We start from the raw sequence: 15758 nt of genomic DNA on the forward strand, positions 1-15758 counted from the left end.
GCTGGGTATTGTCCAAGGTTTCTCCCCATGTGATAGTGTGAAATATGGCCTTGTGGGATGAGAAAGACCTGACTATCCCCCAGCCCAACACCCACAAAGGGTTTGTGCTGAGGTGAATTAGTAAAAGAGGAAAGCCTCTTGCAGTTGAGATAGAGGAAAGCCACTGTCTCCTGCCTGCCCTGGGAACTGAATGTCTCAGTATAAAACCTGATTGTACATTTGTTCAATTCTGAGATAGGAGAGAGACCGCCCTATGGTGGGAGGTGAGACATGTTTGCAGTAATGCTGCCTTGTTATTCTTTACTCCGCTGAAATGTTTGGGTGGAGAGAAACATAAATCTGGCCTACGTGCACATCCAGGCATAGTGCCTTCCCTTGAACTTAATTATGACATAGATTCTTTTGCTCACATGTTTTTTGTTGACCTTCTGCTTATTATCACCCTGCTTTCCTACTACATTCCTTTTTGCTGAAATAATGAAAATAATAATCAATAAAGACTGAGGGAACTCTGAGGCCAGTGCCGGTGCAGGTCCTTGGTGTGCTGAGTGCCGGTCTCCTGGGCCCGCTGTTGTTTCTCTATACTTTGTCTCTGTGTCTTATTTCTTTTCTCAGTCTCTCATCCCACCCGACTAGAAATACCCACAGGTGTTGAGGGGCAGGCCACCCCTTCAGGGTCAGATAAAGGAATAAAAGCAGGCTGCCAGAGCCAGCAGCAGCAACCCGCTCGGGTCCCCTTCCACACTGTGGAAGCTTTGTTCTTTTGCTCTTTGCAATAAATCTTGCTGCTGCTCACTCTTTGGGTCTGCACTGCCTTTATGAGCTGTAACACTCACCACGAAGGTCTGCAGCTTCACTCCTGAGGCCAGCGAGACCACAAACCCACCAGCTTCACTCCTGAAGCCAGCAAGACCACGAACCCACCAGAAGGAAGAAGCTCTGAACACATCTGAACATCAGAAGGAACAAACTCTGGACACATCATCTTTAGGAACTGTAACACTCACCGTGAGGGTCCACAGCTTCATTCTTGAAGTCAGTGAGACCAAGAACTCACCAATTCCAGACACATTATCTTCTAGAATTTTTATTTTTTCAGGATTAGATTTAATTATTTGATCCTTCCTGAGTTGAGTTTTTATAAAGTGAGAGATGAAGATGCAGTTTCATTCTTCTACATGTGGATTGCCAATAATTCCAGCCCCATTTGTTGAATAGGGTGTCATTTCCCCACTTTATGTTTTTGTTTGCATTGTCAAAGATCAGTTGACAGTAAGTATTTGGCTTTATTTCTTGATTCTCTATTCTGTTCTATTGATCTACATGCCTGTTTTTATACCAATAGCAGGTCGTTTTCATAACTTGTAATATGCCTTGTAATATGTTGAGTAATGTGATGCCCCCAGATTTTTTTTTCTTAGTCTTTCTTTAACTATGTAGGTTTCAAAGCTGAGAAAAAAATAAAGAACTCATCCATTTTCACGATAGCTGCAAAAAAAAAAGAAAAGAAAAGAAAAGAAAAAAATATTTAGGAATATACCTAATCAAGATGGTGAAAGACCTCTACAAAGAAAATTACAAAACACTGCTGAAAGAAGCCATAGATGACACAAACAAATGGAAATACAGCCCATGCTCGTGGATGGGTATAATCAATTTTGTGAAAATGACCATATTGCCCAAAGAAATCTATAAATCAAATTCAATTCTCATCAAAATACCATTTTCATTCTTAACAGAACTAGAAAAAAATTATAAATTTCTTATGGGTTTTATCATTTTTGACCTTTAATAACAAATGTAAGTCCTTAATTTTAGGTTGTGATAATACAGAAATTGCACTCTAAAGGGACTTAGTGAATTTTCAATCTTGCTAAACATACATGTACATATACATGTCCATTTCTTTTAAAACAAGACACAGCATCAATTAACTAGCTAATAGATGTGTTGTGAAATTTAATGTGTATTTTGAAGACAGCTTGTTATGATTCTACATAACTATACTTTAAATGACACATCTTTTTTTTTCATTTTCCACAGAGTCTTTTGATTCATCCCTCCTATAAGTGTAATATGGAAATATAAATTTTTAGCATGTCTAAAAATATATACAAAGAATACCAGAAGTTTATAAATGTTGTGGAAAATAGCTAAATCAAGCCATAAATCTTTAATCTACACATCAGGGAAGCACTTTATGATCAAACTATTCCAGATAGAGAGAAACCTAATTGTCTTTGTCACTAAAAAGTCTTACCATTAACCAATTCTCATAAAAAATATTCTTCAGCATAAAGTGTGATTAAAAACAAATATATATGTATATTTATAATGATATACACATAGATACATCATGAAATATATATACACACACACTCTAAAACATAGATGAGCTAGAGAAATTATAGAAAATTTCATACAAATCATCCAGGAATTGATACAAAGAAAAACAGAATTTATCTAGTGCCAAAGGTTAATATTATTGTTTTATCATGCTTATAAACCTGAATTAATTCACATAAAACCTATCCTATAACACACATAACAAAAGATTGTTATCCATTGTTCAGTGAGTATTACAAATCACTAGCCAAAACAGACAATCTAATAAAAAATTGATGAATATATGAATAAGCAATTCAAAGTAAAAATGGCCAATATATTAAAGATTAAAAAGTTACTGATGCTCAGAAAAATAGAAATAATGCCAACAAATTAATGCAATAGAGAAGACTTGCACCTATAAAAACCTATGACATCTATTTTTAAGGGAGTGTAATTTGAAATAACACTTTAAAGTGTAAATATACCATTTGAAACTGAAGTTCTACATCTACAAATCTGTCATGCAGAAATCCTTGCACATAAGCACATGTATGAACAGAATGATTCCTCCAGCACTTAAATGGCTTTTAGTCAATGAACACATGTGCCTCCAACAAATGTATGAGTGTAGTCATTGCAGAGAACAGGCTGATTATCACATTGCTAAACAGAAAAAATAGTTTCCAGAAAAACAAAAAAATTTTTTGCAATGAAATAAAATATATGTAAACTGATACAAGGAAGAATCTCAAAAAATAAATGTTAAGTCCAAGGATAAGAATTTAAATTTGTATTCTATACAATTTTTCAGTATGTAACTTTCCACAAAGTTTTCATGAAAAAAGTTTACTTTGTGAAATAAATGCATCAGTTCAAGACAGGAAGTTCCAAAATGTAACATCACATTATTAATTCACTAGTGTCATTCAAAAAACTTGGTAATGTTTCCAATATATTATCTATTTTATCCACCTTCAGCCAGTTTTTAGGACCTATGTTCTATTTAAAAATATATGCATGAATAAATAAAATACAATGTTTAAAAATTGCAATAATTGTAGAAATCTAAATTCATGTAATTTTAATAATTTTTCTTTTACTATTTTTAATATTTTATGAATCATACAATAGTTTAATAACTTCTGCTGCCTTCTTTGAAAGGTCATATTTGTTGTTATTTTGAGACATGACTGTAAATACATTGACAATTTTCCTATCAACTAATATCTCCTCCCTTTGAAGTTTGGCAAACGTAGCCGTCTCAAAGGAAAGAATGTAATGAAAATAATGCAGCTAAACTTTCAAAACTCTGCTGGAAACAGCATGTTCTCTCTCTGTTTCTCTTTCTCTTTGTTTCTTCTTTTCATGTCTTTTTTTCTCTCACTATATTACCCAACACCTCAACAACTCAATCTGTAGTCCCCATAATAAATGACAATTTGCAGAAAGACACAAATATATGCCTAAGGAATCCTGGTAGCCCACTAGCACTTTGAGCCATTCAACATGAATCACTAAGTATGTAAGTGAATAATCTTCAGATAATTATAGACCCAGGCACCTAAGAAAAGTAGATACCCAAATAGGAGAGTCAACATAACATGGTGGTTAAGAGCTGGCACTCTGGATACAGACGTCTTTGATTCAAGTCTTAGAAACCACTATATAATGATGTGGGGTTGGACAAATTACTTGGACTTTATTTGCCTCAGCTTCCTCACCAATGAAATGGCAATGGTTGTCATAGCATTATCAATATCATGGGGTTACTGAAAGAATTAATTCATTAATATTGCAAAGCACTAACAATGGTGTGTACAGCAAAATAAAGTTTGCACTATTATTCAACAAAAAAATTCTACAATAATAGTTTTACTGTTCATATAATTGCATAATATATTATAGTTTCAAAACATGCAATGTTTCTAATGCAAATGATAAAAATGAGAGCATTTACTATTTCAAGCATGTGGGAATTAAATTTGTAGCATAAACCAAGGTCTGACAAACTATGGCCTTTTGGTCAAATCTGGTCAGCCACTTGTTTATTTAAAAAATAATTGACAGGAATTTCACACCACAAAATTCACTTTAACCATTTAAGGTGTATACTTCATTGTTGAAATGTTGTGCCAGTACCACCACTATCTAGATCTAAAGTAATTTTTTTTCACTTCAAAAAGAAGCTTTATACCCATTAGAGAGTAATCTCGCATTCTCCCATCCTCCATGCCTTGCAACCTGGCATTATGTGTTGGCATCACTCTGTAGCCTATTGGGTAATATTTTTTTAAAAATGCAAATAGGCATATAACTTCAACTGTTTTATTTTTGATTACTTCTAACATGTCCTATTTGTTTCTAAATAGCAATTCTATGATGTATAAAATTTATTTATTTATTTATTTATTTATTTTGAGATGGAGTCTCGCTCTGTCACCCAGGCTGGAGTGCAGTGGTACAATGTGGGCTCACTGCAAGCTCCTCCTCTTAGGTTCATGCCATTCTCCTGCCTCCAGGCACCCGCCACCATGCCTGGCTAATTTTTTTAATTTTTTAATTTTTAGTAGAGACGGGATTTCACCGTGTTAGCCAGGATGATCTTGATCTCCTGACCTCATGATCCGCATGCCTCGGCCTCCCAAAGTGCTGGGATTACAGGCGTGAGCCACTGCGCCCGGCCTAAAAAGGATCCAGGAAAGTTTCCATCAGATCCTGGAAAGTTCTGAAGGAGGTGGGGAAGTGAGTTTCAGATATATGAGTCTGGTAAAATATAATGAAATGAGAAAGGAAGAACAAAATGCATAAAGTAGAAGAAATTTATTATTCATAGTTCCTAAGTGATGTTAGAGATGTTGATAGGAAACTGAAAGAAAGTCCAGAGGTGGCAGAAAGCCCAGAAGTGGCAGAGAGCTCAACAGCTGCCTAGAAGTCTGAGGGGGAACCCCTGTGGGAGGGCTTTTATTAAGGAACATGGGTATTATTTCCTAGGCTTCTCTGCAGCAGATAAGGAATGGCTAGCTTAAGAGAACACACATGAAGGGGGAAAATTATTATAAGACTCTGGTATTGATCATTAGGTTATATCATGGTCATCACCTCTGTGATGTGTTGCATTTCCGGGACATTAGGATGAGAAACACGTAGACATTATCTCAAAGAACTACACGAGGAAGGGAAGTTTTAACAAAGCCAAAAGTGACAAGCTATGACTAGGTCTTAAACAACTCATGGTAAGCCTAAAAATGAATGCTGAAGCAGAACCAACTTATGACAAGAAGGTAGACAGACATTTTAGAAGAAAACACGAGCTAGCCACTTCTGGACTGGTAGCATAAAAAGCTCCAAAATCTAACAAGAATAAATAGTGAAAATTGCTTTTAGAGACAACTATTTAAACATAGTAGGAGATGTTTACTGCAGTGGCATGCACCTATAATCCCAGCTACGCAGGAGGCTGAGGAGGGAGGATTACTTGAGCCCAGGAGTTCAAGGCCAGCCTGAGAAACTTTGTGAAACCACATCACTTTACCATTTTCTAGTTTAGGAAAAAAATAGTGCAGCTCACAGCCAGTACTCATTTAATTTTATGTAAATACACTCTTTGAGGCTGAAGCAAATCTGACTCAATTTCAGAGTGAACATACATTATAAAAACTCTTCTTGAAGTTATTTCTAAACACAGCTAACATCAGAATCATCTGAATCATCTATTTTAGAAAAATTGAATTCATCAAATTAACCTTCAGCCAACAACTGCTCGAGAACAACGTTAACATCATGCTACATTTTCAATGATCGAAAATGTCTATATTTTGTAAATGGAAATATCACTATTACAAATAGAATGCTAAAAATAGAATGATGTTTTTTGTTTCCAAAGTTGATATGTGAGAGCAATGACAAAATAATAATAAAAGCTAGATATTTTGTGACAAAATTATCTCGAGGTAAATGCTGCATTTGCAAGTACTGCCAGTGAGTATTCTTTGGGCAAACAGAGAAAGGATTTAAAAAATAAAATAAATTAACAAATATAACAATATACTAGGAATTTCCCTCAAAACATGCAGCAAATAAGTAAACATTTGTTAAGGAACGCACTGAGGGTAGTTAAAAACAGCAAGAGCTTGTGGCATTTAAACAATGACTTGTTTGCTACCCTACCCTCACTCAGTGGGACAGAAATTTTACTGCAAGCAGGTGCAGACAAGACCACTGGACTCCCCCACCGTTAACCTTCTACAAGAGGGCTATATTTTCTTTCAGGGATGGAATAAGCTTCCTAAATTTTTCAAACACAGACATCTCACCTGTATGTTATAGAGGCTAAATTCCAGGCAACAGAGGTGAAAAATTTTTCACGTCTTTCATCTAGCCACTGTCAAAACACAGAGGTTTTACTCAGGCACAGCACACTAAGAATTCTGAGTACCAAATAATCATTACCATAGTTCATTTACAGGATGGAGGTTCCATGAGACAAGGAGCAAATTAAGACTATAGGCTAGCACCTTACTCTTAGTGGCACAAACCAAAGTGTGTCACTGCCGCTGCTCCCAGCTCTGAAGCCAAGGTTGATACCTTTTTCCCAAGGAAAGAATCAGACCATTAAACAAAGAGTTCTAAAGTTTTCATGAGAGTAATTCACTTTATTTGAAAGAACGTGTAGGAAGTTCAAGCCTAAGCGTGTTGTTAAAATATGAAGGGTTTTTTTGGTAACAGTAAAAGAAGGTGGTAATTTCATGAGCGACACAAACAAGATCATAAGAAAGCTAGTTAATCAGAAAAAAAAAGAGAAAGAAAAGAACGGTGTTTCCTGTGTTCATATCACCCTGAAATCAGAATCTATCACTGCAAAACTGCCTAAATGTTATTGGATCAGACTATGAAATAATTAATGCCCCAAGGGCAATACCAAAAACAAAAGGTCAATCAGCCAATAACTTGTGAAGGTTAAGAGCTAGACTGAGCATGTAAAACTAACAAACAAAAAAACAGAAAATAGTCAAAGAGTGTTCCTATTAAAACCACTGTTATTCTAGGGTTTGTGAAAATGCCTAAGGGTGTACTTTCTGAGTAGAAATACCAAGGAAGTAATACTGCAAAGGAAAGAGACTTAATAAAAATAATTCATCTACTCATCAAACAAATTAACAATTAGAATTAAAAGATGATGGGGGGTATAGTTTCCAGAGTAACTATAATATGTTATCTAAAATATTGAGGGTTTAACGAATTTTATCAGGTGTATAAAGAAATAGGAAAGTGGCACTGCTATATGGGGAAAATGGGCAATAAAATATGCCTGTGAAAGGGATGAGTTGGGTCGGGCACAGTGGCTCATGCCTGTAATCCCAGCACTTTGGGAGGTCAAGACGGGTGGGTTACCTGAGATCAGGAGTTCAAGACCAGCCTGGCCAACATGGTGAAATCCCATCTACTAAAAATACAAAATTATCCGGGCCTGGTGGTGCATGCCTATAATCCCAGCTGCTTGGGAGGCTAGGACAGGAGAATTGCTTGAAACTGGGAGGTGGAGATTTCAATGAGTCAAGATCATGCCACTGCACTCCAGCCTGGGCAATAGAGTGCGACACTATCTGGAAAAAAAAAAAAAAAAAAAAAAGAATGAGTTGAAGATTTATTAGGCAAAGCTTTAAATTAGAGATTATAAATATACTCAAAGGTCTAAAGGAAACCACACTTAAAGCTGAAAATTAAGGTATAATGACAATGTCACATTCAATGGAGAATATATAGAAAAAAATAGAGGTTATATATTTTTTAAAAGATATTGGAATGAAAATATAACAACAGAAATAAAAAATGCACAAGCAGGATTCTGCTTCATATTTGAGGTAAAAGAATAAGAGCCAAAAATGCTGAAGAAAGATCAACAGAGATTATATAATCCAAAGAACAGAGAAACAAAGAATGAAGAAAAATAAACAGAGCCTTACAGACTTTTAGACTTTTGGGACACACTTAAGCACGGCAACATATGCAAAGTATGAGTACCACATAAATAAAAGAAAGATTCAGTGAAAAATATTCAAAAATAATGCCCAAAATGTCCCATAAATTATTTAAAAGACACTAATTTACACATTTCAGAGGTTCTATAAATTCCTAGTTTAGGGTAAACACAAAAAGATCCAAACAGAGACACAATAATAATAGGATGAAAGCTAAAGAAAGAAAATTATAAGGCACAAAGACAAAAAAACCTAACTAGATGTAAGGGAACTCAGATAACATTAATAGCTGACTACTCATCACGAACAATGCTGCCTCTAAGGAAGTGGTATACCATATTCAAAGTACTGAAAGAAAAGACTGGCAACCAAAAATTCTTTATACTATGAAATCATCTTTAAAAAATAATAGTGAAATAAAGACATTTCAAAGGAACAAAAACAAAAAGCTATTGCTAACTAATCTGCCTCACAATAAATTCTAAAGAAAGTTTTCCAGGCTAAAAGTAAATAAACACAGAAAGCAGTGCGAATCCACATAATAAAAAAGAGCACCTGAATAAATAATTATATAATTTTAATAGATGATATAAATTCATATTTATTCAACTTCCTTCACAAATTTAAGAAGCAAGTATATAAAGCATATATATATATATAGTTTGAATACCAGGCACTTAACTTATACATATGTAATATATTTGTCAATAACAGCACCAAGGAAGTATGTGGATGCAAAACTTTATTGCAGTAACGAATGACACCAAGAGGAGAGGGAGATCGGGAAGGATGGCGGGCAGGGGAGGAGGAATGTGGGTTGGTGAAAGGTGCCTCCACAGAGACTTACCGCCATTAACCCTGCTGCCTCCAGCACAGCCTCAGGGTCTCAGAGCTGATGTACCTAGGGCTGCCCACTGCCGCCCGGCAAGTCCAGGCATTGACGAGACATGAGGGTGGCCCTTCTCAACCATGCTCCTGGTGAAAATCAAACACTATGCTCTGAGACATCTAAGGTAAGGTACTCAATTGTGTGGGGTACTACATAAATCCTAAAAGAATGCAATAAAGTGGCAATGTTTCAGGAGCCCGCCCCACCTCTATCTAGATGTATGTCTTCTTGTCCCATAACAGAAAGCTAGTGTTATACACAGATCAAAGTAGTAAAATGTTCGACACGTAGACCATTAATAACTTCAGTTTTTGTCAAGAGGAAATGGGTGAGGTGTTAAAAAGTTCCACATTTTCGCCTGGCCCAGTGACAAAATGAAATGGTGCCTGAGGGTAAACCCAAAGGGATTAGATAATGAAAGTAAAGACTACTTGTCCTTATATTTGCTTTTAGTCAGATGCTCCAAAAGTGAAGTGTGAGCAAAATTCAAATTTTCCCTTCTGAATGCTAAAAGGGAAGAAACAAAAGCAATGGAAAGCCAAAGAGCATATCAATTTGTGCAAGGGAAGGACAGCGATTTTTAAAAATTCATTAGAAGGAACCTTTTGCTTGACGAAGCTAATGGTCTTTTACCAGATGACAAGCTTACATTATTTTGTGAGGTGAGTATGGTCCAAAATGCAGTAAACAAATCAGGACATACTAATACAAACACTTTGAAGGTGGCTGAGTGTCGGCTAGGAGAAGATTTAGGTAATCTCTGGGAAAACACAAGATTTACAGACTGCAGTTTTGTTTTGTTTTGTTTTGTTTTGTTTTTTGTGAGAGGACAAGAATTTAAAGCTCATAAATCTGCTTGTACCTCAATCCCCAGTTTTTAATGCTATGTTTGAACATGAAATGGAAGAAAGCATAAACAATTGAGTGGAAATAAATGATTTAGACCCTGATGTTTTTAAGGAAATGATGAGATTTATTTACACAGGGAAAGAACTAAACCTTGACAAAATGGCTGACAACTTGTTGGCAGCTGCATACAAACATACGCTGGGAACCGCTGAAGGTCTTGTGTGAGAAAGTTTGGTGTAGTAATCTCTCAGTAGAAAATGTTGCTGATACCCATCTCCTTGCAGATTTGCACATTGCAGAACAGTTGAAAGCACAAGCCATAGACATTATTAATAGGTGCATTGTACTTCGACAACCTGGGTGTAAAGAAAAGAAAAACTGGAACAGCAACCAAGCAACCAATGTAATGGAAACATCAAGGTGGAAGTCCATGATTCAGTCTCACCCTTACTTAGTAGCAAAAGCCTTCTGAGCACTAGCATCTGCACAGTGTTCTCAGTTTGGCATTCCACACAAACGGCTAAAACAGTCCTAAATCTTCCGTGAACAGTTGAAAAATGAAATTGACTTTTCATCACTCAAGTCTAGAAGGATTCTAATACATAAACCATAAGGAAGAGTTGTTTCTGTTATTTGGTCCACAGAACAGAAGCTGAAAAAGCATATTGCTTGCATTTCAGATGAATAATTAATGGTTTATTCTTCAGCTTTAAGTTAGACTGATTAATTCCCTTCGAGGCCTTAAATTATTTTCAGTGACTTCTCTTCTTTGTATAATGCTTTATTTTTTTTGATTGTGCCTTGTCCTTTTGACCAATGCTCCGCAGGACTATATAAACTAGCTTTACAATGCAGTAATATTGATAACTGAAGATATTAAGTTTCAAAAGGATCTTTTATTTTGAAAAAGAAAAATGAATTTTATAGGGTTTGTCCTATGCTTTCTCAAGGTTTAAGATTAAATGCTCTTTAAAAGCACTCACATTGGAGTTTACCAGTAATGACTTCAATCTAAGTTCTATAAATATTAGAGAACCCACTTACCTTCCAAACAAGTTACCACAATACACTGCTTCAATTCTAATTAATTTTTCACTTCAGGGGGCAAATAAACAATGAGTTGGCACAGTTTATTTGTGAAATTTGTGATGTTTGTCTTGTATGTTAACAGTTCAATAAACTGTGGGTTTATCTAAGTTTACAATGATTGAGAACTGAATGAGGTTAAGATATGAAGAAAGCATGTATTGTGTGGAAGTACATTTTTTAATTTACAGTGACCTATATTTATATATACATGTTAAGAGTAAGAATGACCAAATGTAAATTTAATGAGTGGGCCAATTAACAAATATATATATATATATAAATATAAATATATAAATATATATTTATATATATATATATACACTTTCACTTTTACTGTGTAACTTTTGTATGCTGAATGGTACATATTTATTTTTGCTTTTGAGAGAATTAATAAGGTAGAATTAATTGTGTCTTAATATTTGAAACAAATTTTAGAAGGAGGCAACTGGGATGTTTGTGATAATAGATAAGAAAGATATTCTTGATTGTATTAAAAGGTTTTGGATTGCAGATATTCATCATCAAATTTACTCCTGTTTTTTCACACTTTGGAAAATATACCTAACAATAAATGAATCTTGGATGGTCTACTCTCCTTCAAAACCTGAACTGAAGGCCGAGGCAGGTGGATCACCTGGGGTCAGGAGTTCAAGACCAGTCTTGCCAACATGGTGAAACCCTGTCTCTACTAAAAATACAAAAAGTTAACCAGCCATGGTGGTGGATGCCTGTAGTCCCAGGTACTTGGGAGGCTGAGACCAGAGACTTGCTTGAACCTGGGAGGCAGAGGTGGCAGTGAGCCAAGATCGCGCCATTGCACTCCAGCCTGGGCAACAAGAGTGAAACTTCATCTCAAAAAAAAAAGAGAGAGAGAACTGATAGTTGCCTGTGGGAGATGCACACAAAAAGAGAGAAACTTTAGAGTATATCAGGTCACACACAATGAGCATCCCCACCCACCTCTTATTTCTTCTTTATGTTTCAGTTACTGTACTAACATTGTGGATGATATGGAAATTCTACTTAATATGAATACTTATAAACTATTTATAATTTGGAAAAAAATGAATGCCACCAAATGATAACTTGAATTTATAAGAACAAAAAAGAATGGTAATGAGGAGGTGCAGTGTGGCATTTCGGTGTTATCATGATATTGGAGGCAGGTAACAGATATCAACAAATTCTGTGCTGTCATTTAGTGCTTTTGTTTACAGGATGACTGAGGAGTACACATTGCAAATGTTATCAGGAAGGAGTTATGTTTTAACGGGTAACTTCACTAGCACAATAACAAGAAGTAGATATTAAAAAAAATCTGAAACACATCATGGAGTTTAGGCTTTCCATGTAATTTGGGCCTTTTTACTTCCCTAATTTTGAAATAGTCCTATTCAGTATGTTGTTCAGAGGGCTATTTAGAGAGTGGAAACCCAAGGCTCACCCTGCCTGAGTCTAAGTACCACTCAGCCAGGTAGATTTAGAGAAACAGAAAAACCAAACTGCCTTGGTGACTGAACTTTGCCAATGTCCGAAAGAAAGAAGTAACAGAAAGGAGAAGGATCTAAGGTAGATCCTGTGCAGTATAAAATGTGCCCCCCCCAAAAGGACTCTGCTTCTAACACATATATTGATGCTACCTCCCATCTGAGAAAGAAGGGGGATATAAGCAGGAGTCGAGGCCAGGCACAGTGGCTCATGCCTATAATACCAGCACTTTGTGATGCCTAAGTAGGATAATCCATTAAGCCCAGGAGTTTGAGACAAAACTAGATGACTTAGAGAGAGCCCATTTCTAAAAAAAAAAAAAAAAAGAAAGCAGGACGTGTGGAGGTGAAATACCTGTAGTGTTAGTTACTCAGGAGGCTGAGGCAGGAGGATTGATTGAGCCCAGCAATTGGAGGTTGAAGTGAGCTATGATTGCACCACTGCATCACTGCACTCCAGCTTCAGAAACATAATGTGACTCTCTCTCTCTCTCTCTATCTCTCGAAGAAGAAGAAGAAGGAGAAGGAGGAGGACGAGGAGGAGGAGGAGGGAAGTGATATGGAAGAGGGGCAGGGAACTGCAGGGAGGAGAAGGGTGGGTCCCTGGCAAGGGCTCCACCCCTGGCTTGTGCCCAGGGACCTAGGTGAGGACAGGCACTCCTGCTTTCATGCCCAAATGTTGCATTGTACAAGACCACTCTGCCTTGCCATGCCCCCATCATGTGCCTATAAAAACCCCTGAGACTCTAGCAGGCAAGCACACAAGTGGCTGGACGTCGAGAGGAGTGGATTAGCAGAAGAAGAAACAAGCAACTGGACTCAAGAGGATGTCCAGGGGAGCAGGCAGGCAGGCCGTCAATCCGCAGAACAATGTGGAGTTTGGCTGAGGCAGGTGGAGAAGAGTCCGGGCTGTTCAGATGCCCTACTCCAGGGGAAAACTGTCCCTTTCTGGCTCCCCCATCTGCTGAGAACTACTTCTACTCAATAAAATTTTGCACTCATTTTTCAAGCCCACAACGATCCCATTCTTCTGATACACCAAGGCAAGAACCCCGGATACAGAAAGCCCTCTGTTCCTGTAATAAGTCAGGTGTCTAATTGAGCTGACTAACACAAGCCATCTATGGACTGCTAAAATAAAAGAGCATTGTATACCATGCAGAAGGAAGCCAGGCAGGGAGAGAGGTTCAAATGCTCCTTCCACCATAAAATATAGTAATAACTAGCTTTCTAATATGTACAACACAACTTTGATATTTGAATATTTATAAAGCAGTTTTTAGTTTTATATCCGGTATAGCATTCTTGTAATCATCTATACTAACTTTTTTGATGCAAATATGAAGTTACTTTTACAACTCAGATAGCAAGTAGATGTTAAAAACGTATAGATTATATTCTAGTTTATGAAGATGGCTTGGTCATTCCAAAATCAGGATCACATTTTGGTACTAGGCATGTACTACGTGGCTTAACTATAGCAGACCATATTAACCACTGCTGTCAATGCTGTGGATTGTCCCATTGAAGAGTTAACAGACAGCAGAATGAAATTTAGCATCATCACAATTTTGGAATATTTTCAACAACTCTATTATGAATGAACTGCCAATCAGTCTTTTCTACACTTAAATAATTTCCAGTGGTAGCAAATGCGATATTATTCTGGATATATGTGAAAAAAAGTCACTTGAATCTTTTTCTTGGAAAAACTGCTTAATAATTTGTAATTGGAAACAAATTATATGTACTTTTTAAGCAAATTAATATATTTTTCAGATGTAGATGATTGATAGATTTGCTTTCTTTGTAAATCATCAGATATGAGAATGTAACTTAAGAAACAAGTGAATATAAGTAAACTCACTGCCATTTCATTGTTTTAGAAATGAAAAGCTGGCCGGGCGCGGTGGCTCACGCCTATAATCCTAGCACTTTGGGAGGCCAAGGCGGGTGGATCACGAGGTCAGGGGTTCGAGACCAGCCTGACCAACATGGTGAAACCCCGTCTCTACTAAGAGTACAAGAAAATTAGCTGGGCATGGTGGGTGCCTGTAATCTCAGCTACTCGGGAGCCTGAGGCAGGAGAATTGCTTGAAACCGGGAGGCGGAGGTTGCGGTGAGCCAAGACTGCAACACTGCACTCCAGCCTGGGTAACAGAGCAAGACTCTGTCTCAAAAAAAAAAAAAAAAAAAAAAAGAAATGAAAAGCTGAACATTGTATTTGGAAGATGAAAGATAATGTAGTAAATACGTTAATAAAAAAGGTGTGGACCATTAGAAATTTGTTACTCTTCTTTACACTGGAATTATGTCTGCTTAATAAATATTTGAATTTTTCATTTATTATCTCAATATCTAAGTCACTATGTATAAAACATCGTGATTTTATTTACTCTGATTTAATATAAAATCAAGTCGAGGAATTATAGTTGTTCTGTTCACTCCAATCTTCTACTAGTTCTCATTACTTAACCACCTGCCTTGTCCTCATTTCCTTAACAGCTATATGGAAAGCATTTAAGAAGGTAATCTCCATCTTTTTAGAATTTTTTTTTTAAGACAGAGTCTTTCTCTGTAGCCCAGACTGGAGTGCAGTGGTACGATCTCAGCTCACTGCAACCTCTGCCTCCTGGGTTCAAGCAATTATCTGCCTCAGCCTCCCAAGCAGCTGGGCTTACAGGCACCTGCCACCATGCCTCGTTAATTTTTTCGTATTTTTAGTAAAGGCAGGGTTTCACCATCTTGGCCAGGCCTATCTTGAACTCCTGACCTCGGGATCCACCCGCCGCAGCCTCCAAAAGTGCTGAGATTGCAGGCGTGAGCCATCGTGTCCAGCCCCTTTTTAGAATTCTAACAGACATGCTCTAATTTGAATTTGACTCACAAAACAAGGTACTTTCTTTTTTTGAACTTTTAAGTTCTGGGGTACAGTGCAGGTTTGTTACATAGGTCAACTTATATCATGGGGGGTTGTTGTACAGATTATTTCATCACCCAGGTATTAAACAATGTACCCATTAGTTATTTTTCTTGATGCCCTCCCTCTCAAACCCTCCACTCTCTGAAAGGCCCCAGTGTGTGTTGTTGCCCTCTATGTGTCCATGTGTTCTCATTGGTAGTCCCCCTTATCTGTAT

At 36.9% G+C, this 15758-nt stretch overlaps 2 pseudogenes; one reads left to right on the forward strand and one right to left on the reverse strand.

Moving 5' to 3' along the window:
* The window catches only part of LOC134739521 (UDP-glucuronosyltransferase 2B4-like), a 374361-nt pseudogene that overhangs the window by 279386 nt on the left and 79217 nt on the right, over positions 1-15758 (reverse strand).
* On the forward strand, positions 9380-10579 carry LOC134739313 (speckle-type POZ protein-like; annotated as a pseudogene).

This window comes from Pongo pygmaeus, chromosome 3 (assembly GCF_028885625.2).
Source record: "Pongo pygmaeus isolate AG05252 chromosome 3, NHGRI_mPonPyg2-v2.0_pri, whole genome shotgun sequence".
Lineage (NCBI taxonomy): Eukaryota > Metazoa > Chordata > Mammalia > Primates > Hominidae > Pongo > Pongo pygmaeus.